Source organism: Ornithodoros turicata, unplaced genomic scaffold, assembly GCF_037126465.1.
Source record: "Ornithodoros turicata isolate Travis unplaced genomic scaffold, ASM3712646v1 Chromosome14, whole genome shotgun sequence".
NCBI classification, from domain to species: Eukaryota; Metazoa; Arthropoda; class Arachnida; order Ixodida; family Argasidae; genus Ornithodoros; species Ornithodoros turicata.
This window is the reverse complement of record NW_026999314.1, coordinates 2,007,764-2,031,104: the sequence shown is the minus strand read 5'-3', so window position 1 is coordinate 2,031,104 and position 23,341 is coordinate 2,007,764. Positions and strand designations below refer to the sequence as shown.

The 23,341-nt window shown below is 46.6% G+C and overlaps 2 long non-coding RNA genes across 2 annotated transcripts; one reads left to right on the top strand and one right to left on the bottom strand.

Moving 5' to 3' along the window:
* Positions 1 to 59: 59 nt before the first annotated feature.
* LOC135372345 (uncharacterized) lies at positions 60 to 2,395 on the bottom strand. The gene is made up of 2 exons (XR_010415960.1): positions 882 to 2,395; positions 60 to 784 (listed from the first exon to the last, which is right to left on the bottom strand). It is a non-coding gene; the product is annotated as an uncharacterized LOC135372345 (long non-coding RNA).
* A 9,701-nt stretch (positions 2,396 to 12,096) lies between these two features.
* LOC135372389 (uncharacterized) lies at positions 12,097 to 13,214 on the top strand. The gene is made up of 3 exons (XR_010415980.1): positions 12,097 to 12,472; positions 12,545 to 12,863; positions 12,958 to 13,214. It is a non-coding gene; the product is annotated as an uncharacterized LOC135372389 (long non-coding RNA).
* Positions 13,215 to 23,341: the final 10,127 nt, after the last annotated feature.

The window sequence follows — 23,341 nt, the reverse complement described above, 5'->3', positions numbered from 1 at the left end:
GTTCAATACTATTCGCCAAGTCGCACACGTAGGACCTCTTTTCTGATGAAAAGGAGATGTACAAGCACACGCGTTTAATATCGCCTACTTCCGCAAGCATCAGTGGCCCGGATGGTGGCAAGAAACACCCTTTATATGATGTGGGAACTGATTTTCCCCATCCACTAGAACAAATCGTCTGCATACCAGAACACACTAGTCCCCACCATCACAGTTCACCTGAAATATTCGCAGAATGCACAGATTGTTATTTGTTTCTGTTACAATCACTGTCGCGTTGCTCTTTTTGCTCTTTGTATATCTCTGGCTGTGGTAAACTTGACCTCCCCAAAGGAACCGCTGGTACTCTTTGGCTGTAGTTGGGACAGTGTTGTACTCTCTAAAAAAACTTCTGTCTCCTCTGGTGTAAACTGGTTCACATGATGTGCAACTCGAAGCAGCAATGCACCTTCAACGCTACTGAAGTTCTGCACATGCCGCACCTGAAGCATCTCGCTGCAGATCTTCTTGACTTATGCTCTGTGTGGCAGGGAACCTAGCAGCAGACGGAGTTGTTGAAGGAGCATCACCTTTTCTACGACTTGAACAGGCACGCCCTTTGCTGCAGTAACCGTTTACGAAAGGTGGACATTTCCGCCCTCAAACACAAAGGCTGAGTGTGCCCATAACGGCCCCAAATACTCTGTCGATTTGCAGAGATGCAGCACCTGATGCACGTTGAACGTGACATGACGTTCACCATACAACGAGTGCACCATGGAAACAAAGTTCTGCAGCAGCGTGCCTGGAGGGGGCAATTGAGAATTATGTCATGTCACAACATTAGGTCATCTATGCATGCAACCTGTGTACGGGCTACATTATCAGTAGCTAATACGTACAGATCCCAAGAAAAGCATGAAACACTTGGGTCGCATATTTCTTCCTCTGGGCGATACTCTAGTAGTGAATGGCAGGTGACCAACCAGGAAACAGGTCACCAGGTAATGCATCCTCACGTCATTATGTGTCTGCATTCTTGTCGACTTCTATTGTACGGTGTTGCTCCGATGAGGAAATCAGGAACCCCAGTGTGTCTTTTTGCTTCATTCAGCGTTCGCGAACAGAAAAAGGAAAGGAAAGAAATGTAGAATGTCTTGAACCATGTCAAATGCCAGTGTCAGGTGTGGGGAGGTTCCAATGCATAGTGCTAAAATGGGCAAGTGCTGTCTGTGTCTGTATATGGGAGAGTCTGGCACATGGAGATGACACAACAATAAAAACAACATTTCAGGTATGCTAGGAAAAGTGAAAGTGTGTCTACACAATGGGAGCGCTCGAACGTGAGAAGTGTTGTTAAGAGAGACAGTTGTGATCCGGATAGGTTCTGGGAACGTACCACTGGTAGGTTCTATTCTGGGCAGGTAAGCGAAAGGAGAAAGTGCATTTATATATGTTCCAAGATTTGTTGAGTAGGTTAACTAATATTACCTATTACAGAAGAAAGTAGAAGTAGGCAAGCTACCTGCTCTATGTACTGCAAACATAGTTCCCTGAGCTTGGGATAACCGGCCTAGGTGGCTCAGTCAGTAGAGTGTTCGCCTTCTGATCCCGAAATCGCGAGTTCGAACCCGGCCGAGGATGCCAGCAACTTGGTGGCAGGGTACAAATTGCTTAGACACGCCGCCTTCCGCGAGGGACGTTAAATACGGGGTGCCGTGTAGTAAGCTTTCATCGCGCGTTAAATAACCCTCAGGTGGGCAAAAGCAATCCACGGACCGACCGCTGTGGCGTCGCTCATGATCTCAGTCGTTTCACGACGTAAACATTCAATTATTAATGAGTTTGGGGATCATAATGAGAACAAAAAGAGTTAAATGTGTGTTGTTCTCATTGTGATCCCACAACTCAGGGACATGTGTTTGCAGTGCCTATTGAATATTCACACCACAAATTTCATTATTGTAAAACACATTCATGCACAAAAAGTGGAATGTTTTTGTAGCAACTGATTTCACACACACCAGCATGTGCAAGAGTTCACAAAGCAGAAGTACTGAAACTTGGAGGTAAGATACATGTATTCACAGCACATGGCTGTTTAAACAGCTATTTCTGTGTGTGCATTTTGCCGTGCAGAGAAGGGGAAGTTAGTCGACAAAGGGAACTGGTTACCAGTTACTGTTCAAAAAATGTAACCAAGTTACCAACGAAGTTGCATGTAACGAAAATGAACTTCAAGTTCCTAAGCTACTTGAGAAACGTCACGAGTTACTTTCAAGTTGCTTCACCTTCTAACAACAAAGGAGTCAGACGCGCCGTGCACATATCGCTGGCGTGCAATGTTTGTAGACGATTATCGAACGAAAGGAAACTTTAGGAAGGGAGTTGCCTCAGGACAGAAGCCGCCGATATTTTGAACGGAGACTGTTCTTCTTCTGGGCACCGTCCTCATCATTGGCATGGTATTTAAAGGGTTAGGTGTGACGTGTTTAAAGGTTCATGCGAATTGTGGGTCAACAGCCCGGAGAGAAGAAAGGGTCCGTACGGGCTTCTACGGCCGGAGCGAATGGCTGCTTTGTTCGAGTGTGGAGGGGATTATGTGAACGTAGTGATCTAGGCTACAGACCGGTTACAGAAAAATGGAAGGTTCACGAACACGTGGACGAAACGGGACAACAGGCAAGAATTGGCAAGCATAGCGAAAGATAAGGAGGTTAGTGGTTACGTGGGGAAAGTTCCAGAACGAGCAAAGTTTTTTTTTTTTTGTAATACAAAGTTGTAGCAGGCAATAAAGAAAGCAGTGGCCATGCAGAACATAACAGATGACAATGGAGGTAGATGGGAAAAGCATATTTTATTTGTGAAGTGTTTCTAGGGTGCCTTGTGATTTGTTGATACCGGACGGGTGAAGAGCGTTGAGCTTGTATATGAGATAAAACTCCCTATCACGTCTGTCAAGTGTGGATCCAAACCCGGTTTCTAACCCTTTAAATACCATGCCAATGATGAGGACGGTGCCCAGAAGAAGAACAGTCTCTGTTCGAAACATCGGCGGCTTCTGTCCTGAGGCAACTCCCTTCCTAAAATGAACGAGTTCGTCAGAAAGTTTCTGGAGCTCAAAAGCAACGAGCTAAGTTAAAAGCTACCTAAAAAAAGTACCTTAGTTACAGTTATAAGTTGCTTGTAAGGAGTTACCCCCAACACTGTTGCGATGTCCGTAATCGCTGCAAAAGCACTGCTCTCAACATACGCTTACTGCGCAGTTATGCTGCATTGCTTTTGTCTCGTATGAACGGTCATGTCTCGTATCCGGAGTTCAGACATTTGGAAAGCTTCTTATCCTGAGCACATTACCGGGCACGAACCTGTTGCCATTGGCGTTTGTCCCAGTTATATGGAATTTGTTATCTGTATCTGGAAAGCAAGCATCGGAACCAATCTTCCAGGACTTAGGTCATTCTGATTTGCTTATCGGGAAAATTGCCAATGTCATTTGTCCCTGTCTTGTGTTGTGTTCACATTATTCCGGAAAGGGGTACCAAGGTACCAGAGCACGCTGTACTTTTGAGTCCCCTTTCTTCAGAGGTCACTCCCTTTTGGTGTGTGTGGACACCCTGTAGGGATGGTAGGCAACAAGCGGAAGAGGTGCCCTGTATTCACCAAGCACATGAAATCTACATGTGAACGTCAATGTCCAAGCCGCCCAAAAGTGTCCCCCATCTTTCCTTGCTTCTTTCTTTTTTGCCCATGCCAAAAACATTTGGAAAAGAACAAAAACATGTGCGCGGGACCAACTTTCTGATACATTACTTTTCTTTGAACAGCAGGGTGACGCGACAGCTGCCATGGATGGACCAAAATTATCTGACACGCGTGGCTGCTAATTTAAAGCAGCTTACTCTGAATGAATGTTTTAAGTAGATATGTTTTCCCTGTTTCTGGAGCTTTAAAGAGGTCTCCCAAGTGTTTTGGGTTTCCCTCGAGGTTTGCTTGGTTCGGTGATCTGGTAATTCGTTATCTGGACGAAAAGAGAACTCCCGAGGTGTCCGGATAATTGAGGCATGACTGCATGTAATAGCAAGTACCTCTGTGTTTCAACACAAGGGACGGTGATTCTGCTTATGCTTCCGCATTTTGTGGTATAATGCACTTTATTTGCGCCACAAGCTTTTGTTCTGTACAGCTAATTGTTACAAAACCAGAAAGCTGATTTACTGACACTGACAAGCTTGAATAAGACCCAGGGTGGGCGCTGCATGGTGAAACATGACAAAACGTAAACCCCAATTCTGAGGGAACAAACAAACTGCAATAATTTGTTGCGGTTGTCTGTGTTTTCACTTTTTATCATATTGACAAGCTTGCATGTACTTTTGGGGATATACTTGTCTAAAATCTCCAGCCTGTGGCGAAGCAGCCTCCATTGGCCATGTCGCACACGAAGGATATGCTATACCTTTTGCTGGACTTTCCAGTTAAAGATGGGTGGGTGAATGTACAAACATTAGCTCACATGTGGTGATGCCCACTACTGAACTAGTCATTTTTCTTGCAACATGCTATTTGGCAATTAGTAGCAGAGTTCGATATCACTCCTTGCAAGCAACTTGTTACTGCAACTAAGTTCATTTTTTTCAGAGGAGCTTGCTTCAGAGTAACTTTCAGAGGAGCTCGCTTCTTTTTCAGGTAAGTTTGGCAAAGTAACATCCAACAAGTTCAGTTCCAACTTACTTTTAATTTGCTTTTCACTCACATGCACACATTTTCTTGCTTTATCTCCGATTCCTTCATACCATTTTTTGCCATCAAACGTGATATTCACTCAATGACAAAATTTTATTCTGGAAGTAAGAACCGCTGCCATAGATATGAAGCTGAACCATTGTGCGCGCACGGGGAGTAAGATGTAAAGCGTTGGAATAGACCTCTACCAGAGAAACGTCATCACGACGTTGGAAGACAGACTGAAACCGAACAAATCGAAAGGAGAGGGCTGGGTTCCACGCACGGGCGATTGTTCGCTGCCTCCTACTGAACGAAAAGTTGGATCGAAGGTCGCGTCCCTTTCAGGGACGTCGCAATCCCCCAAGACCAAGGCTTCTGCCGCGGCCTTTTTTACCTCTAGCTTCGAGCGTAGTGCAACTCTACCATATTTGTGGCGCAGTCGAACACCATGACTTCATTTGTTTACAAACGAGAGGTCTATTGCTGGATACAAGCAAAAACTGAATGGAATGGAATGGAATTTGTATTCGAAATTTCCAATATTCGCACACCTCTAGAAATTAGGTATGTAGGTGACATATTGTTTTAGTGCCACTTTTTGCTTCATGCAGGTCATTCTCTCTGATGGTGTCACAATGAAGAAAGACGTAACGCTACGATGGGGTCGTGGCATCAAGATCAGACTCAAAATTTTGTAAGGACGTCGTACGAACAATCTGGAGCACAGATGAACTGACGAATCGCAGCGTTACAGGTGCTGCATGCCGCAGAACAAAGGACGCCCAAACAAACCGTGCCCTAACGCCAAAGTTGGCAGCAGCAAAAAGTAAGTAATCATGATTTATCACCTCTACGTCATAGCCATGCACAGGGATTGGAGCTGTTATTGTTTTCGGATCAGGTTCACACATACTGATTCAGTTCGGGATCAACTTAACAGGATTGAAAATATTGGTTCAGCTAATTCCAATCTGAGTGAATAACCTTGGGCTACGTCCCAGCACGTGATATATAGGGTGTGTGCAGATTAGGTATGCACACATTTTATCATTCAACACATTTCTTATAGAACGTGCCAAGTTCCGGTGGCATATGAAGATGCATTTATGCAGCAAAAACCTGCCGCAAAATTAGGAAGCCAGACTTGGTGCATTAATCCAATCATAATTCGGGGCGAAAGGCGCTGACGCCAGGAATCGAGCGTGGACCCCTTGATGTCTGGTCAGGGAGGCTGCTGTTACACCACCACAGCATTTTTTAATAATGATTTTAATGCGTCGATGATATGATACAAGACGTCGTGTAGAAGAATAGGTACTGTATTTACCCCAACGTGAGTTGACACCCCCCCGCGCGCACAAGTTTCGTGGTGACCAAAAAATGATTTATTCATTGTCGGAAGACTTCTTCTGACGTGCTTCCTCAATCTCATCGAAGGTGTAGAAGACGTCGTCGTCAAGCCATACACACGTGATCACAACGATCGGAAGAGAAAAAAGAAAAACTTATCAATCAACAACTGGAGTTCACACGCACAACTTTACATCACCAAATTCCCCAAAGGGGCCCTGACGTAAAAGCAACATATCGTTAAACACTTGAACATGAGGACAAACAAGGGTTCATGAAAGGCTCCTCTGTGTAGCAGTATTCCCCTTCTAGGTTGGTGAGAGACAGGGGGAGAGAGAGAGAGATTATGGGTTTAATGGCACAAAGGCAGCAAAGGCCATAGAGCGCCAAAACTATGGTGAGTGTGTGGTGTTGTTGTGGTGGGAGATGACGGGAGAGAGAGATAGGGATGGGGCATTTTCCCTTTAACAAGTAGATGGAAAGAGCCTAAATTATCTCACACATTGTTTATCTCTAATCTTTGGTGACTCAGAAGTATGTTCATACCTAGGTGTTCATGACAACTGCCTACACTGGGTTGCAGGATGGCAGATGGAGATCTGCCCCTAGCGTTGAGGCATGCTCCCTCAATTAACCATTGAGGCAACGGCCTGACTGACCCCCACATCCTTTCTTATTTTTTGCTACACTGTCTTCAGGAACTAATATAATTCGCTCTCACAAAAGAACAATAATTGCAGGTGACCAACACAGCGTGCATTAGCCTCTGCACAGCTTTAAAAAACCCTCCACTCGTGAAAATTGTGCATCGGAGAATGACAGGATATTTTAGCGTAACATTGGCACGTGACCCATGACTCCCAGCAGCATAGAACCGGCGTACGAGCTCCAAAGAAAGAAGCATAGCGAATTCAGCTGGTCATTGTAGTGCAGAAAAAGTTTACTGGCTCGGGTTTGCACGTCACACGGCCGCTTCAATCTGACATGCATCGCGTTTCATTGGCCATCCGTTCATTTCTAGGCTGAACCCAACCTGGAACACTACACTGCGCTGCATGCACACAACCACCTGAATTCGATAAAAGTAAATGGGCGCAGGGACATTCATACGTCATGTGAGGATCTTGTTGGCAGTCATTGGCTGCTTTCACAGAGTGTATTTACTTCTTTTTTTTTCTTTTTTTTTAATTTGAGTGCAGAGCTACAATATACAGCAGAGCAAAAATATTTTGCATGGTTATTTCTGATGCATAGCTTGAGAGGTGGGCCATGTCATGTTTCAGCCATATGTGACCTCATTTCTAATTTAATGCTCATAATTCTCTTAGGTCTTCATGTCTAATAATGCACACATTTTGCATATAACGTCCCACAGTAGCGCACTTGTCATTAGTCTAGTTTGTTCGATTAGTCATTTGTTTTCTCTGTAGCACTATTCAGCAGTGCATTCTTTAATTTGTTTCATTTTTTGTTCCCCTTTTTTTGTGTGTGCCAGGAGGTGGTACATAAAATTGCGCCCAGTCAATGAGCCAGTAAAGGAAAGGCGCATTCAAGCACATAAATACATAGGCCAGTTGCTAGGCGATATGATGCGAAAAAAAAGCCTGATGTCTAGTGTTGTAATTTTCAACTGTAAATATACTGCATGCGCTTCTTTCATGCTCGTTGTCTCTGATTTCCTCACCCTGACATACACTGATCATAGGCACATGTCATGCAGGGTGTCTACCAATCCGGAAAACTGGGAAATGAGGGAATTTTGATGCAACTGGAAAAGTAAGGGAATAGACCATTTCCATGTGCGCGTAACCCCTGGCGACGGAATGTCGAACGTCGTGCCTTTCCCCCAATAATGGTGACGTGCTTTTCGGACTGACACGTTGCGTGGCAAAGTAGCAACAGAAGATTGGAAGAAGAACGCGAAAAGAGTGAAAGCGCATCGTACTCGTTACCAGACCTCAAACGTCCGAATAACGTTGAAACCGATTAAATCCCCACAATGAACATGACAGTCTCCCGCAGGTGGGTCCATAGCGATGTTTACCACTCAAAGATGGCTGACTCAAGGGCTGGGCATGCGCATACGCGTTGTCGGAAATGGTCCATTTGTCAAAAGGCAGCTGAACTCATGGAAAATTGCAGACAACCCCTGTGGTGACACATAGCGAATCACGAGTGTCGATCACTGGTTGAGTGACCACGCCGCAGCAACGTTCCCGTGATTATAACAGTTCGCCAATACAACGAGCTCAGAGGCAGTAAAGTTGGGCAGCGTCATTAATACTCAAGACTGGATCTGTTGTATGAGAGTTCTGCATCAAAGCATAGCAGCAGGCACCAAGTCCCCATCTGTTTTGGTCTGGGAATTCACCTTAATGGTCAGTGAAAACCGGAAAAAGTCAGGGAATTTGGAGGTTGCAATTTGGTAGACACCCTCATGTTACAGGCCGGTTACTGGCGCCACTAGAGCGCGGCGGCGGTTGCAGAGCGCTGCGTAGGGTAACAGGAGAAGCAGAAAAAAAGGAGACGGGTCTGGCAGCGGGCGGATAATATGCAGTACTTGCTTGTATGTGCGCTATGATTAAATCCAGTTATACTTCTTAGGTTGTCTTGAATATACTGCAGAGCTTACGATCTAACAAATTCAGAAGTGGGATTACGAAGTCCACAGTGCAATTCTGACGGCCATAGCAGCGGATGTAACTGGATTTTTGTGACCATGCCGCGACGACATCCTACCACGACCACACGTGCGAACACGAACCCAAAACAGCATGATGAGAGTGTCTCGAGAGATGCAGTTGTTTCACAAGGGACTAACGTAGCCGACGACAACGAAGACCTCGATCAGGAGTCTCCGGAGGACCAACAGCACAACGTAGGAGAGACGGATTTGTCGTATGCAAACGGCACACAGCGCACCATTCAAAACGAAGAGCACCGCACCGAACAACAAGTAAGCAGTAGCAACGGCGCCTATATTTCCATGATGTGATGCAAGCGGCTATACGGGCTGCAGTCAGCGAGGCTATCACGGGTGCTGCTTCATTGTTTGGAAAGACTGGGACAGGCGGACAACCCTCAGGGATGGGACGATTAGCGGATGGTGGGAATCTGGTCCCTGTATTCAACCCTGTCAGTGATACGAATGTCACAATCGAAACGTGGCCAAAGAGAGTGGACAGTATTGCAACGGATGGACTGACACACAAACAGTCTGTCACGCTGTGTCAAAGTTAGAAGGACCGGCCAAAACGTGGCATGAAGGACTTCAGGAAGTGCCGACGACGTGGCAGGAATGGCAAACACACCTGCGGAGCGCATTCCCAGTCATAAGAAGTCTTCCGAAGCTGCACCACTAAATCGTTGATAGAAGAAAGAAAAAGGATGAAACGGTTGACGAGTATTTTCACGATAAAGTGAGCCGAGCTAGGCGATGCGGATTGACTGACGAAAATATTATGGAGTACGTGATAACTGGACTAGACGATGAAGCGGCAGTTCGTTGTCTCAGTGTGACCTCCTTTACGTCGCTTCAAGACATTCTCAAGTGCATCAAAAAACTAGACGACAGACTTGTTGCTGTTAGAGGTGCATCGAAGCGTAACGAAGACAAATCAGCAGACGGCGTTCGTTCGAGGACATCTGATAATCAAGCTTCAGCAAAGGTGAAGACGAAGCGCAAGCCGATATTTAATGATAAGAAGGAACCTCTTTGCTTTAATTGCAACACGTACGGTCATATCTCGCTGGAATGCCCAGAGCCACAGAAGCGACAGCGTTGCGACAAATGCAAGAAGGTCGGGCACAAGATACAGGATTGTCCAGCAGAGAAGACGACATCTCATACTGTGAAAAGTCACCATGTTGAAAATCAAGCAGCATCGAGCAGGCACAATGAGAAATATTTCGTTGACGCGGTCATAAACGACGTGCCGATAAAGGCGTACGTAGATCAAGGAAGCCAATGCGTGGCCTTGAGACGCTCTGACGCCGAGGAGTTAGTTGTCGTGTATTCGCCTCCTAAAGAAAAGATCAACATCGGCGGATACGGGTCAGGAAGTGTACCTGTATGTGGTATTGCGAACGCTAATATCAAGATCGACGAGGCGAAAGCACAGGTCCCAGTCTACATTGTTCCAGATCACTCTCAGTCTATACCGCTTTTCAACGGACGACTCTACCGGAGAGTTCACATCGACGATGGCGAACACCTGCGTTGGGTGGTGCCCAAGGCGGCGAGACATCAAATCGTCCGCAAGTGCCACGACGACGTTGGGCATTTTGCTGTTGAGAAGACTCTTGAACTCCTGCGCCGTGATTACTGGTTCCCGCGAATGAAACGCTACGTGCGACGTTACATCGCTGGGTGCCTACAGTGTTTGTTTTACAAGAAACCTTCGGGGAAACAGCCAGGTTCATTGCACAGCATCGACAAAGTGGGTGAGCCGTTTCACACCCTTCATATGGACCATTTGGGCCCGTTCGTTAAGAGTAAAAGCGGCAACATGTACATCATGGTTGTAGTAGGCGCCTTCACCAAGTTCGTGCTACTACGCGCTGTCCGGAATACCTGTGCAAACGGCGCTCGACGCTTTTTAATGGACATAGTCGCTATCTTCGGGGCACCGAAACGTTTGATCAGTGATCAGGGCACGTCATATACCGGTTCAAGTTTTCAGCAGTGTTGTCGAGACCTCAACATCGTCCACATCAAGAATGCGACTGCGACTCCTCGTGCCAATGGCCAGGTAGAGCGATATAACAGAATGATCACCCCAGCAATTGCCAGCTTGTGTGAAGACCCCAAGGGAAAAGACTGGGATCACAAGCTCCCTCAGATACACTGGGGAATTAACAACACATATCACAAAGCGACACGCACCACACCGTTTGGTTTGCTTTTGAACTACAGACCGCGCTCTGCATCGGGGGATGATACGCTGGATGCTATGCACGAGATGTTCGATGGGGATCTGTTGAACAAACGCTTGAAAGCAATCGACTACATCAGGGAGGATCAGCGAAAACAAAGGATAGGCTACAATCGGAAGAGAGCTGAAGCCCCGCACTACGCTCCTGATAATCTGGTTCTCTTACGACATAATCCAGAGTCGACGGGAGTATCTCGAAAGTTGGAGGAGTGTTACAAAGGCCCATATGTCATAACTGAGGCTTTGCCTAATGATTACTACCGAACAGAGGACATCCCCGAGATACAGCGGACGACCCGCTTTTATAGCAATGTGGCGCCCGTGGACAAACTCCGGCGTTATCAGGTTGCTCAGGACAGTGACGACGAACTCGTTCCGTCCAAGGACTGTGAATCGGAAGATGACGACGTGGCTGTGCCTCGCCGTTCTTCGCGCGTCAAAGGAAAGCCAGAGCGGTATGGTTTATCTCCCGGGTCGGTCGACATTTAGGATGGCCGAATGTTACAAGCCGGTTACTGGCGCCACTAGAGCGCGGCAGCAGTTGCAAAGCGCTGCGTAGGGTAACAGGAGAAGCAGAAAAAAAGGAGACGGGTGTGGCAGCGGGCGGATCATATGCTGTACTTGCTTGTATGTGCGCTATGATTAAATCCAGTTATACTTCTTAGGTTGTCCTAAATATATTGCAGAGCGATCTAACACTCATATGGTTAATATCTCCTGCCCGAGCAGCACAATATGTCGGGTGAGGGTCGGGGTCCCATCGGGGCAACCGGGCCGCTGCTGGTCAATACCGCGTACCGGGAGCCAGCACGATCCCGTTTGGACAGCGGTGGAGAAAAACGAGAAAGTAAGGAGGGTAGCGTCGACCCCCGACAGGTAACGGAGCTATATCCGACGGTCTGGGTTCTGCGCCGCACACCACAGGCTGGCTACCGGCCCTCGGCGGGCATGTGATCGTACCATTCCGCGCATGCGTTAGCATTTGTTTCCCTCTCCTCTAATTTTCTTTGTGCGCCCCTTTAGTTTGTTTGTGGCGACCGTTGGCCAGACGCGCTGTCAACCGCCAAATAAAAAAAGTATGTTTGCCATAAGGCAAACATAGGTAACACGCAGGTAAGTTTACGCAGGTAAACATGCAGGTAAGTTCTTCGTTTTCTCTTTTTCCTAACATCTGTTTTGCGTACACGACAGCATCTAACAGCAGTGCTGCAAATTCCGCTCAAGGTGGGTATTGGCATGTTGCTCTATTGTATCACATAGTCGTGTTACGACAATGTCTTCCAGGTCTTGATAGAAACATACTCACCGTACTACTTGATATATAAAAAAAAAACAGTGAAGTAGGTGGATCGGCGTCTGCAAGCGTACTGCCAGCGAAATTTGGTTACGAGATTCGACATCCCGGACCTCCCTTTGAAAACTGAAGGCGATCTTCTTCAGCTTGACACAGTACTGCAGAGGCCAAAGGCAGGGCACATATGGTGATCTGTTCTTGTGGTTTTGGGATGCATAGTTCCGGTCTAACGAATTTTACTTGTTAATCTTCTTTTCAGATTCAGATGCTGTCCCGGCTGGGAGGGAACTCAATTCAAGAAACGGTGCAGCTTGCGATGAACAAGCTGCTGACTAACAACGTAGCATTGCTCTACAAGTGTGAGGGGCGCTCAGCAGAAGCATAACTTCTCCACTTGGCGACTACATTATTGCATTCTTGGTGATTATCCTGGTGTTCAAGGACGCTGCTTTGCCCAGCCCATAGTATAGCGAAATCAGGCTCCTGATCACTAAAGGACACTCCAGGATGCTACGGTTACGCTTATCGTACAGTAGGTGTGCTTCAAGGATATGCATGGTTCAGGTACTCACCGAAGAGTAAGTGCTCATTGTGTGTCGCGCTAAAAAATGAGCTTCGTGCATTTAGGTTAGCACCTGTAATACTTACTAAATTCGCCCTCTCTTTTTACAGAGGTACTTCTAAAGCGGTACCCAGCATCGACAGAAAAAGACACTGACGGGAAACTCGGTCGCTTCCTTGCCGGGGCGCCAGACCGAGAAGGGGACATGAAGCCCGCAAGAGGGAGGCTACTGCAGAGGCGGGGAACAGCGAACAAGAATATAATACTTGCTGCGATGAAAACGGCGTACAAGGAAAGAACATCTGCTTTTTATTTTTTAGAGAAGCAAATATTTGGAAAAGTAGCGAAATAAACTGTTCCAAGCATTTCGAAAGGCCTTGGATGTATTTTTTTTCTTGATGTGGTGACTCTAGTCACCCAAATTCATCACCCAATCACCGAAAAAATCTAGCATCCCGAGCGGCAGAGTGCGCGAGCTATGTGTATCAACATCACGTCGGGGAGCTGTCGGGCATGGGTACCCATGGCCAATACTGGGCCAGCACTGGTGCGATGTTGCAAAATGGATGACTCGCCGGTGCCGTACCCCGGTGGATCCCCAACCCTCCACCGGTATCGGTCCGGTCGAGTGTGCTACTCGGGTGGTTTATAAGAGCTAATTATACATTCAAAGGCAGAAAATATTCCTACACTGGGTTCTACTTCTCGCAAGCCTCCTACGGATCAAATTTCAATTGTCGCCATCCTTGTCCAAACAACTGTATTTACAGCTAGCTGCAGATGCCGTAATGGCGTGCAGCTCATAAAGTGTGTTTTAGAGGCTGTACCAGATTCCTTGGAAACACCAGAGGTGATGAATTTGTTTCATATTTTATGTCAGTAGGTGCTACTACGGTATAGTGCTGCATTTTCTGTTCATGTTGGAGTATGATCCCTGCTCCACACTATCGGCTAAGGTTTCGTGCCGTGCTGTAATTAACAAAGTGCACCCAATATGTCCACGTATTGGCCTCATTGCTGGGCCTTCAAGTTGCAAGTGGCGTGCTTTAACAGTCTTATGAAAGAAGTGGTTCCTCTCCACAGTGTTCCACACAATCTACATAGCAGGAGCGCGCTAGCACTTCCATTGGAGCAAGACCAAAGGTACCATACAGTGTCTTATGTTGAATGGCTCTGTGCTTTTACATGTTTTCTTTAGTTCCTTCTGTGCCCCGCATTAGGAATACAACAGCGCTTTTACTGTAAGGCCAGATGCAAATGAAACAAGATGCCCCTAAAATGCAGCGACTGTGTTTCTTTACTTTGCAGACAGCATGGGATGGGCTTGCCCCGTAATATGTGTGTTTATATACAGGGTGTATTCACCTGATGTCATAAAAAATTCTAACTAGTCACGCACTCGATGGAGGATTGTGGGACTTCCAGCAATTGCCCTCTCGGAGCTTTTCCAACCATTTATACGAAGCCTTTGGGCAGTTTTTAATTGTGGGATATTTGCTTTCAATTTAACTTTGAAAATTGCATGGCAAACCTTATTCTTTTATATAAGAAGTTCTCAAGGATAACCGCAGACCCGACGATAACAATGCATAGTATAGCCACAGAAATAGTCGAAAAATTAGCGAAGTGCTGCTTTAGCCCTGCTTACTTGATTGTCGCAAACAAAACATGCGCGGAAGGTGTGGTGAGAGGAGGAAGTGTTCCCGCCTCTTGTTTTACCTCTTTCCCCCGCTTTGACCTTCATGCTGGTGACGACTGCCTTATCACCAAGAAAGCAAAACAAATCAAGACATCGACACTTCTTCTTGCGGCACATATCGCGCATTCTTTTTTTGACAATCAAGCATGCGGGGTTCAAGCATAATTTTCACTAATTTCTTTTTCCACTATTTCTGTTGCAATAATGTGCATAGTTTTGGTTGGGTCTGCGGTTACTTGTGGAGGACTTCATATTCCTGTAAAAAAAAAGTGAGGTTTCCTTGGTAATTTTCAAAGTTCGATTGCAAAAAATCCTAAGTGGCGACAAAAAATTCCAGAAGATAATTGCGAAAACTTCCAGAACGCTCCAGCGATTGCGTCCCAGGGAATATTTTTTTTAGCACTTCAGATGGCAGCCTCTGTGCACCCCATAAAATGCATGAGTGCACACATTCTGACAAATGAAAAATAACATCCTGTGTAGAGATGCACGATCATTTCAAAATCAATTATTTCTGTTGGTACCGGTTTGCTGCTTTTCAGAATTGCTAGTACACAAATCTCCAGTTCTAGTGTTCTATGTCTGTTCCTTGAATGAAAAACATTTTCCATCTGTTCTGGTTCTCTGCTCGTGCACGTGACCACTTCTCTCTTTTTTTTTTCCTGTACCCTAGGGGCGTACCAGGGGCCGGATTCATAAACAGTTCGCACGACAAAAATTGTCGCAAGTCCGTCGTAAGACAACGTTGCGATAAAGTGCGGATTCACGAAGCGCGGGCGTCGTAAGATCGTCATAAGTTACGGCGAAATCCTAAGAGAGCCCCCGAGCTGTCGTAAGTCAATCAACAGCAAACATGGCTGCCTACTTTGGCCGGTGTGGATTTCGAACAGTTGGAACCGCGACGAGGTTTGCGACGTGAGAGGGCTTGTTGGAAACGTGTGACCTTGTTTGACGTCTCCGAGAGCCACTTGCTACGCTATCATAGGATGTCAAGTGCTGGGATTCGTATAGCCTGTGCGACGTACGTGTTGGCTCCCTCCTTGAGGTGACCAACTGATCGGTGCCACGCTATTCGCGGGGACGTGCAGGTGATGGTTGCGTTTCGTTTTTATTCAAGTGGAAGCTTCCAGTTGGTGATTGGAGATTTGGCGGCCGTGAAACAAAGCAGTTGTTCCCGCATCGTCGTTGGTGTAACAAGTGCAGTGTGGACGCTCAAATGAAGTTCATTCGCACACCGAGTGAACTTCTAAAAAACACCCTGGGTAAATTATGTTTGGTCATGTCCAGGCAGTTGTCATGCAATGTAGCGTAAGCAAGGTCCTTCTCTATGAACATTCCGTATACGTGTGCATATTCTAAAATTGTGCAGGAGGAGTGCCCGGGGGATGGAAAGTGTGGTTGTTTTAGAAAACACGTTTATGTCTGAATACGCTCCTAAATAATTTTGTATCTGAAGTCAACTAAATAAATGAAGATTCCACATTCTTATGTACGCAGTCTATTCACTGTTGCCATGGTTTAAGCTGCCACCTGGCAATGTGTTCACCCCATACTTATGCTGCTCTATATGGCAAGCATTCGCATTGCAGGACAAGCAGGCCTGCTAAATGTTTCTCAGTTTTCTTGTGAGTCTCCAAAACTTCCTCTGCCCCAGTGCGGCTGTCATCTTGACGCCTTCATGAAATGCCATGCACACACTAATCTGAGAAGACAGGCATATAATTATTGACTCAATTGACTGTACACTGTGAATGCACGTGACGAAGCATGAGGAGGTACAGTATGCTTGTGGTTCTGTGCGTGGTTCTACTCTGAATGCCCCTGCTCAAACATGAGTCCTTGCTTGACCATGAGGCGGATGCCTGAGGCTGCTGAGCAGGCTCTACATAGATATCATTCGCAGTCGCTTTTTCTGAAGGTAAGTACACATGGGAGAAAACGTAGCCCCTGAAAGAGGCGTCGTTGGACATGGTCGATGGGATGTGCCTGGATTGGTGAGTTCTTGTGCTGAGTCAGAGCTGAGCACAGCATTCTCAGCGAATTAATTAACACAAGTTTGTGGTGAGGGTGTTTGGTGCACTCATCCCCCCTCACACACATACCAATATCGAAACTGCCAGGAATATCATGGACAGCAGTTCGGTCAATGGCCCCAACCACTCTTTCCTCCAGTATCGTCACCGGTACTAGCCGCGCTGCGGTCTACACTTGCTCCTGACGTTTGAAATTAATATACTTGTGAATGTTATGAAATTTCATAGCCGTCCTTTCCTTTCCTCTCTGTAATATCCACCCTAACAACTATTGTAATTCCCAATGAACCCTCCCATTGTGCTGTTCCTGCGAACGTCCACATCGTATACCTGTCTTTTGCTCGAACTTTTAAAGTCTGTCCACTTCTACTTCTGCAAAGTTCCGTGTAATTCCCGAAACCGCGAAGATGGCTGCAGTGATGTGCTTAGGGACCTTTTGCTTGTCTTTAGCTCCTGCTGCTCCATCTCCACTGGCGTCGATAGCGTTTTTGTTTGTTTTGTACCCTTCCACGAGGGTCTCTATCTCGCTCTCCGTAAAATTCGGCCGGTGGACACCCTTTGAGGCCCGATGAGTGACTTCTATATCAACTTCAGAACACACTTCTGAAAATACCGAGCGATTTTGTTGACAAACACCGTGGCATGTGGCATAGGATACAACGGGCCCCATTGGTTGAGCTGACGTCGTTGCTATAACAATAACATAACCTCGGGCCCAATCGCTCATTAATCCCACGGTCACATTTCAGGAAGCACGTCAGCTGCTCTTTCTTGCTCGTTCTGCCCATCTTGAAACTCCCTCTCCTTTACGATCCTTTCGTGAATACTGAACCCCGCGATTTGCGACGATGTCTTACGACGGTTGTAGACTACGACATCGTAGCGAATCTTACGAACTTGTTTGTGAATCCGACCCCAGAGGAGCATTGGATTCAAAGAGCTCGGGAAGTAACGGCGGCTGCATGACAAGTGTGTTACCTGTTTCCTGAGTGACCTTATGAGGAACAAGAACTGAAGATTAGAAACAGAGCGAAATATGCAGATGCTTCTTTCCAATGTTACAGTCGTATCTATTATTGAGTGCACGTTTACTAGTAGTTTCCAATACCAACGATGTTGGCCTTATTGGGAACCAGTAAATGCTATCCAATATAATTGACATATTGGTTCCAATAGAGATAACCAGTATAACTGACATAGGTTCCAATATAGATAACAAACACAACTGGCATATTGGTTCCAATATTCTAAATCGTATTGGAATCCAATTTTCATCATACGATATGCCACTGACATATTGGAAACCAATAACAGGATTTCCAATAGGGAGACACTCGCGTCACAGGGACCACATTCCACTACACTTGAGGCTACCTGCTGGTGGCATTAGAGTTGGCTTGCAGGTTCATCCAGCAGCCGCTGCTAATTAGTTTATGGCAGCCTTTCCGGCAAGCACGAAGCCCGGACCGTGCTCGTCGGGCTACCGCAATAGTTGGTGATGATGATTGGGAGTTTAGTGGCGCAACGACAACAAGGACTACCGCAATAGTGATTTCCCAAGCACTCACCGGGTGTGTGGTGTCGTTGTTATGGACCTTTTTCAGGTATGCATCGTATCCTAGGGGCTCTCTAACGAACCATGCCCGGCGCGCGTCAAAACAAATCCTCGTTGATAGCACAAAGGACCAAAACCCGCCCGGAGTGGGGCCGACAAGGTCGCGCCATTCGTGCGGTCTCCCCACTTGTCCCCACTTCCCTCGTCAGAGCCATTTATAGGGAGAGTTTGGTCATTCTTTTATCTTTTGCCGCCTCATGGGAGGCGCCGCCCAAAAAGCCTGAATCCGAGCGGAATCCGCTTATCAGCCATCTAGTCCGCGCCATATGGATGCTGTCCGCCAGCTGGTCGACAGCTTCGTGGTCGCCTTGAATGTAATCTGCAGGAATAACCGGCTTATGACCACTGGCGTCAGTGATAAGGGGGGGCTTTGCTGCCGAACTGAAAGAGTCCAAGGACGAAAGGCTTTCGAAGCAAGAAGTACGCACGTGTCTTCTCTCCTTGGATTGTAAACAACGGTCTGCATCAATATGGCGTCTGCGACCAGTTGACGACTGGATAGACGACTGGACTGACGACTAGAGCACGACGAGGGAGGTCGTTCAGCCGTGATGTCGCGCTTTAAGTTAGGCTCCTCTCTCCAGGCCGAACTCTCTTTATAAACAGCTCTGTCTGTCCTCCCCATAGTGCGCCATCTAGTGAAGACGAAGATAATCCTCTCCGGCGCCTCAAGGTCATATGCATGCGCCTAGGCCATTGTGAAAATGTCCATTGTGGAAGAGCTGACGCCTGGTCGCATGACCGGAAACGAACAGTCGAGAAGCTCGCCATCCCTGCAGTTCTCTCAGGTAAAGAGACCTCTTCTATTCCACTTTGCGCGCTCGGATAATTTCGACTCTGCATTTGAACTCTGCGTAACGTCTTTGACGCCTCCGTCTTTGTTTTTGTCTGTCCTTAGTTAAATAAATATTAACTAAGATAACGAAGCACAGCAAATAATGAATATTGTCTTCTGATGCGTATTATGCCGTCAGGCGTGCAACGCATCATGAAAGCTAAAGTAAGGAGAAAACGTGGCGCTGGAAAAATCTTGCCATGTTCTTTCTGCAGGACATAATTTGCATTCGTCAAGTACGGTCCCCATGCTGAATGTCTTGCTTTGCATTGTGGGCATTGTTCTTTGTCTACTTTGAAGAACACGCGGATGGCGAGCTAAGGTTTTATGTGCGAAAGCGGGTAGGGTTGTAAAACTAACGCTTGTTGTTCCAGAGTGCAACCTTCTGTCTTGCTCGTTGGGACCATCCGACGCTTTGATGACTTGTGCCTCCTTGCAGAGAAGAGGGCCTCACTCCGCACTCGCATACAATGGGCCGACATCACAACTATCACCAATCGTCATCTGAACTTTTACGTGTACAAGTACGTCTCGCATATCACATAAAAGAACAGCGTAAACCCATTCTCATCCCACCAGAGCCCATGTCGCGGTACAAGAGCCATATCTTGGAACGTGTCAAGTGAAGCATGTCTTCTCAACCTGTGCCCAGGTGATAGACTATGTCCCAAGAATAAGACAGATCAATAAGAGAATCCACGTGACAGGAACTGTCGACCAAGAAGTGCGCGTGCATATGCAGAATAGCACGCAGTGGCAGTGGGCGAGAGTGGGCGTGCAGAATATAGACAGCCGTTGTGAGGTCTGCCACGAATCAACACTGCAGTCAATGAATGCGGGCCTTGTCACGCTGGATGAAACACCGCTAAACCGCAAACTAAGTTTAAGCACCCCCGACGGATATGCATAACGAAAACTATAGAACGTGCACAGTAAAGTAAGGAAGCAATTGGAACGAAGTTTATCAGTGTCTTTGGAGGACGCTTCTTCGCACGACGGTATCCGCGGCGAGTACGAGCCACTGCTGCCAGGGCTCAAACCAGTGTCCGAGCATACTTCTTCACTGGCAAAAAAGTGTCGATTCTCACCCCTGCAACTAACCATATCATATGATTAGTTGCCCCGAAGAAATCGCACCGACGCACGAAGATCAACCGCGTCCGATCGTCTCTACAAAAGCCGACGGCGAACGATGGCTGACTCAGTTTTCTGGGCCACTGTGAAGAGTGTTGCTGCGAGAAGGAAGATCGGCCTGCCTGTCAACGGAGGGCTGCCCACGAGTGTCCGCAACCCTGACTTGCGACGTGAGGCCCCTTCCGGACACGGACACCGAACTCCTGCACTCAACTGAAGCTCTACTGTCCATTGGCGAAGTGCAGCCCCTTTCTAACACGGACATCGACCTCCGACTCTTCACAGCGACTCTACAAGCAACGACCGCTGGTGAAAACGTACAGCATCCGAAAGAAAAACCAACCCAGAGGAGGACAGCGACGTGGACAGTGCAAGCAATCGCAGGAACCAAGTTCTACTAGGTGAGTCCAGAGCGCACCCGGGGTCCAGGCGTCGGTTAGATCGAGAACGGGTTTGTTAGTGAACACTTCCTGTTGTTATGAACTGTGTTGTTGTTCTCATTCACTCTCAGTCTCACACAAAAGTGGATCCTTTAGTATAGAATTGCTCGCGCTCAAATCGCGAGAAGCCTTGAGTTATCACAGTACCTATCCACGCGGGGGTGATCGTTGTGCTTTCGTCAGTGTTCGGTCGTCGATTGCGGTTGCGTATAACAGCGTCCGCATCGACCATCGCTTGTTTATCGCCTGTTGTACGACCTGTGTGTTGAATTCCAACGATCAAGATAGCCTCTCGATTGCTGGGGCATTTCAGCAGCGTCTTTCATACGCTTTCGAGCCTGGTGTCATGTTCGCAACGTGTGTGCAAGCGCTTGATAACGGTAGGCTATGAAAGAACATTACCGAAAGAACATTGATGCAAGGGTGGCCTTATCCTGCCTGGGACTCCAAAACGCATAACTTTTGCCCTTATGGTTTTAAGAAATCAACGTGGTACTTTCAACGTGTCACAAATCTGCAACGCGTTAGAGCATCTCTTCGCTGACTGCGTTTCTTCGCAGCACGACTCATACGGAGAATGTGCTCAGGGTGCTGTCTTGTTTACATCCTCGTGTTGTGTGTGTGTGTGTGTGTGTGTGTGTTTAGCGCGGTTTTCGTCATGTTCCCCAGGGCGTCCCTGCTTGTGAGCGTGGAAGTTGCCAGTGTCGTGACCCCCTGTCAGTGCTGTGGCTGCTGTGCTTAACTCTGACCCCTTTTATTTCTGCTTCTCTGCATGATTATTGTACAATCATCAAGCACTGAATTCATTTGTTGCGTTCAGCCAACAAAAATCATCATTACGTTGTGATTGTCTCTTGCTGGGATGAAATTTCACAAAATAGGGACGTCACTGCAACCTAATGTATATACTTGTTATTACACAGTAAATCTTTTTGCACCCTTTAGGGTGTAAAAGGGGTGTAATTTGCGGATAACACCCCACTTTTTTCAGTTACACCCTTCGCTACACCCTTGTCAAGCTACGAGCGTGTTTCTACAACTGTGTTACTGTCTGCGGATGTCCGAATTCCCATGTTTGTTGCAACCCGCATTTCGATACCGGGAATGGGACTGAGGGGGGAAATATGAGTTTGTTCTCAAAAAGAAAGGAAAAACAAAAGAGGAGGGAAAGGATTGAGGCTTTTGAACATATTCATAGCTAAGGCTGCCGTCATGTAGTATATGTGGACTCTGAGGGTTCGGTGTCGTGATGCGTCCCCCAAAAATCAGGGTTCCGTTATCGATGCCAGTTTGATTGATTGATTGATTGATTGATTGATTGATTATGTGTTTAATGGCACAAAGGCAACAAAGGCCATAGAGCGCCAAAACTATGCTGAGTGTGTCGGAGACGATTATGGAAAGATGATGTGAGAGAGAGTGTGGTAGTTAAAACCTATCTACAGGTATGAGCGATGAGCGATGATTGATTGACCAGGATAAGAGAGAGGGGGATGACGATAGCAAGCGAGCATGGCAGTTAAAAGCTATCTACAAGTGTGACAATGAGATATTTACATGAGGAGTTCGGTGATAATGGATAAAAGCGGAGCCAGTTTACCTGCGCTGACTGTCTTATATGCTTGTTCCATGCAAATTTCGTGCTAATTCACCCGTAGAATGAGTATCCTATAATCGGGACCGCCCGCATTTGATAAAAAAAAAAAAAAAAAAAGGACCGCCCGCACGAGCGTCGGTAGCTCAGTCGGTAACGTCTTGGCTTGCCGTTCTCTGGGTCGCTGGTTCGATCCAGGTATGACACGAGTTAAAATTTCTTCCAGCATCGGTGTCGGATATGGGCTATGCATGTCGGAGAACATCAGGTGGTCGAAATGCAGCATAACGCACTAGGCTATCATCTATTATTATTATTCATACTGAAAGGGTGTTTTTCCGAAATAACACCCTTTTTCAAAGGGTGTCCACATGAACCCCCTTAAAGGTGTTCGCCATGGGAAAGCTCAAAAAACACCCTTAAGGGTGTAAAAAGTTTTACTGTGTACAGTTATTAAGCGTACTTGTCATCTGATATGATGCACTTGACATCACAGCCAAAAATAAAAGGCCACACTTTAATGCGATTACAATACGTCCGACCATTCAGAATTTGTTGTTTATTGAGATCATGTAAACAAAATCTAAACAATCATCTCCTTGATGTTAAAATGAACCACATATGTCATATAGAAGGAGGTCTTATACCAGTTTCAGTAGTGGTGTTTGAAGGATGGAGCAAACAGGAATCAATCAAGGCAAACACACACCACAACAGCTGCAACATCATGCTTATTTGTTCAACGTCATATATTATTAAGGAAACACTTTTACGTACCTGGTCAGGGACGTATGTATTTTTCTGTGCTCATTCTTAATAAGATCCTTTCGTGACTTCAGACTGTCACTGTAAACAATTTCACTTCCATTATTATTGCACCATTACAAGCCAAACCATCACCACCACCAATGCCTAAAAACTCCCCCACAGCTCATCCCATGCAATAATATGCCGACGTCCAAGAGCACATCATGCACAACGCTCTGCAAAATCACTTATTCAGGTTTTTAATTTAGGCTTTTTGTTCAGAAAAAAATTTGCATGCTGACACAGTTGCAGTTATCACTCCACCCTGACACAGATCACTCAACTTTGACTGTGAAATGACATAAGAGGCACCGGGGGTTAGGCCTACCGGCCACCA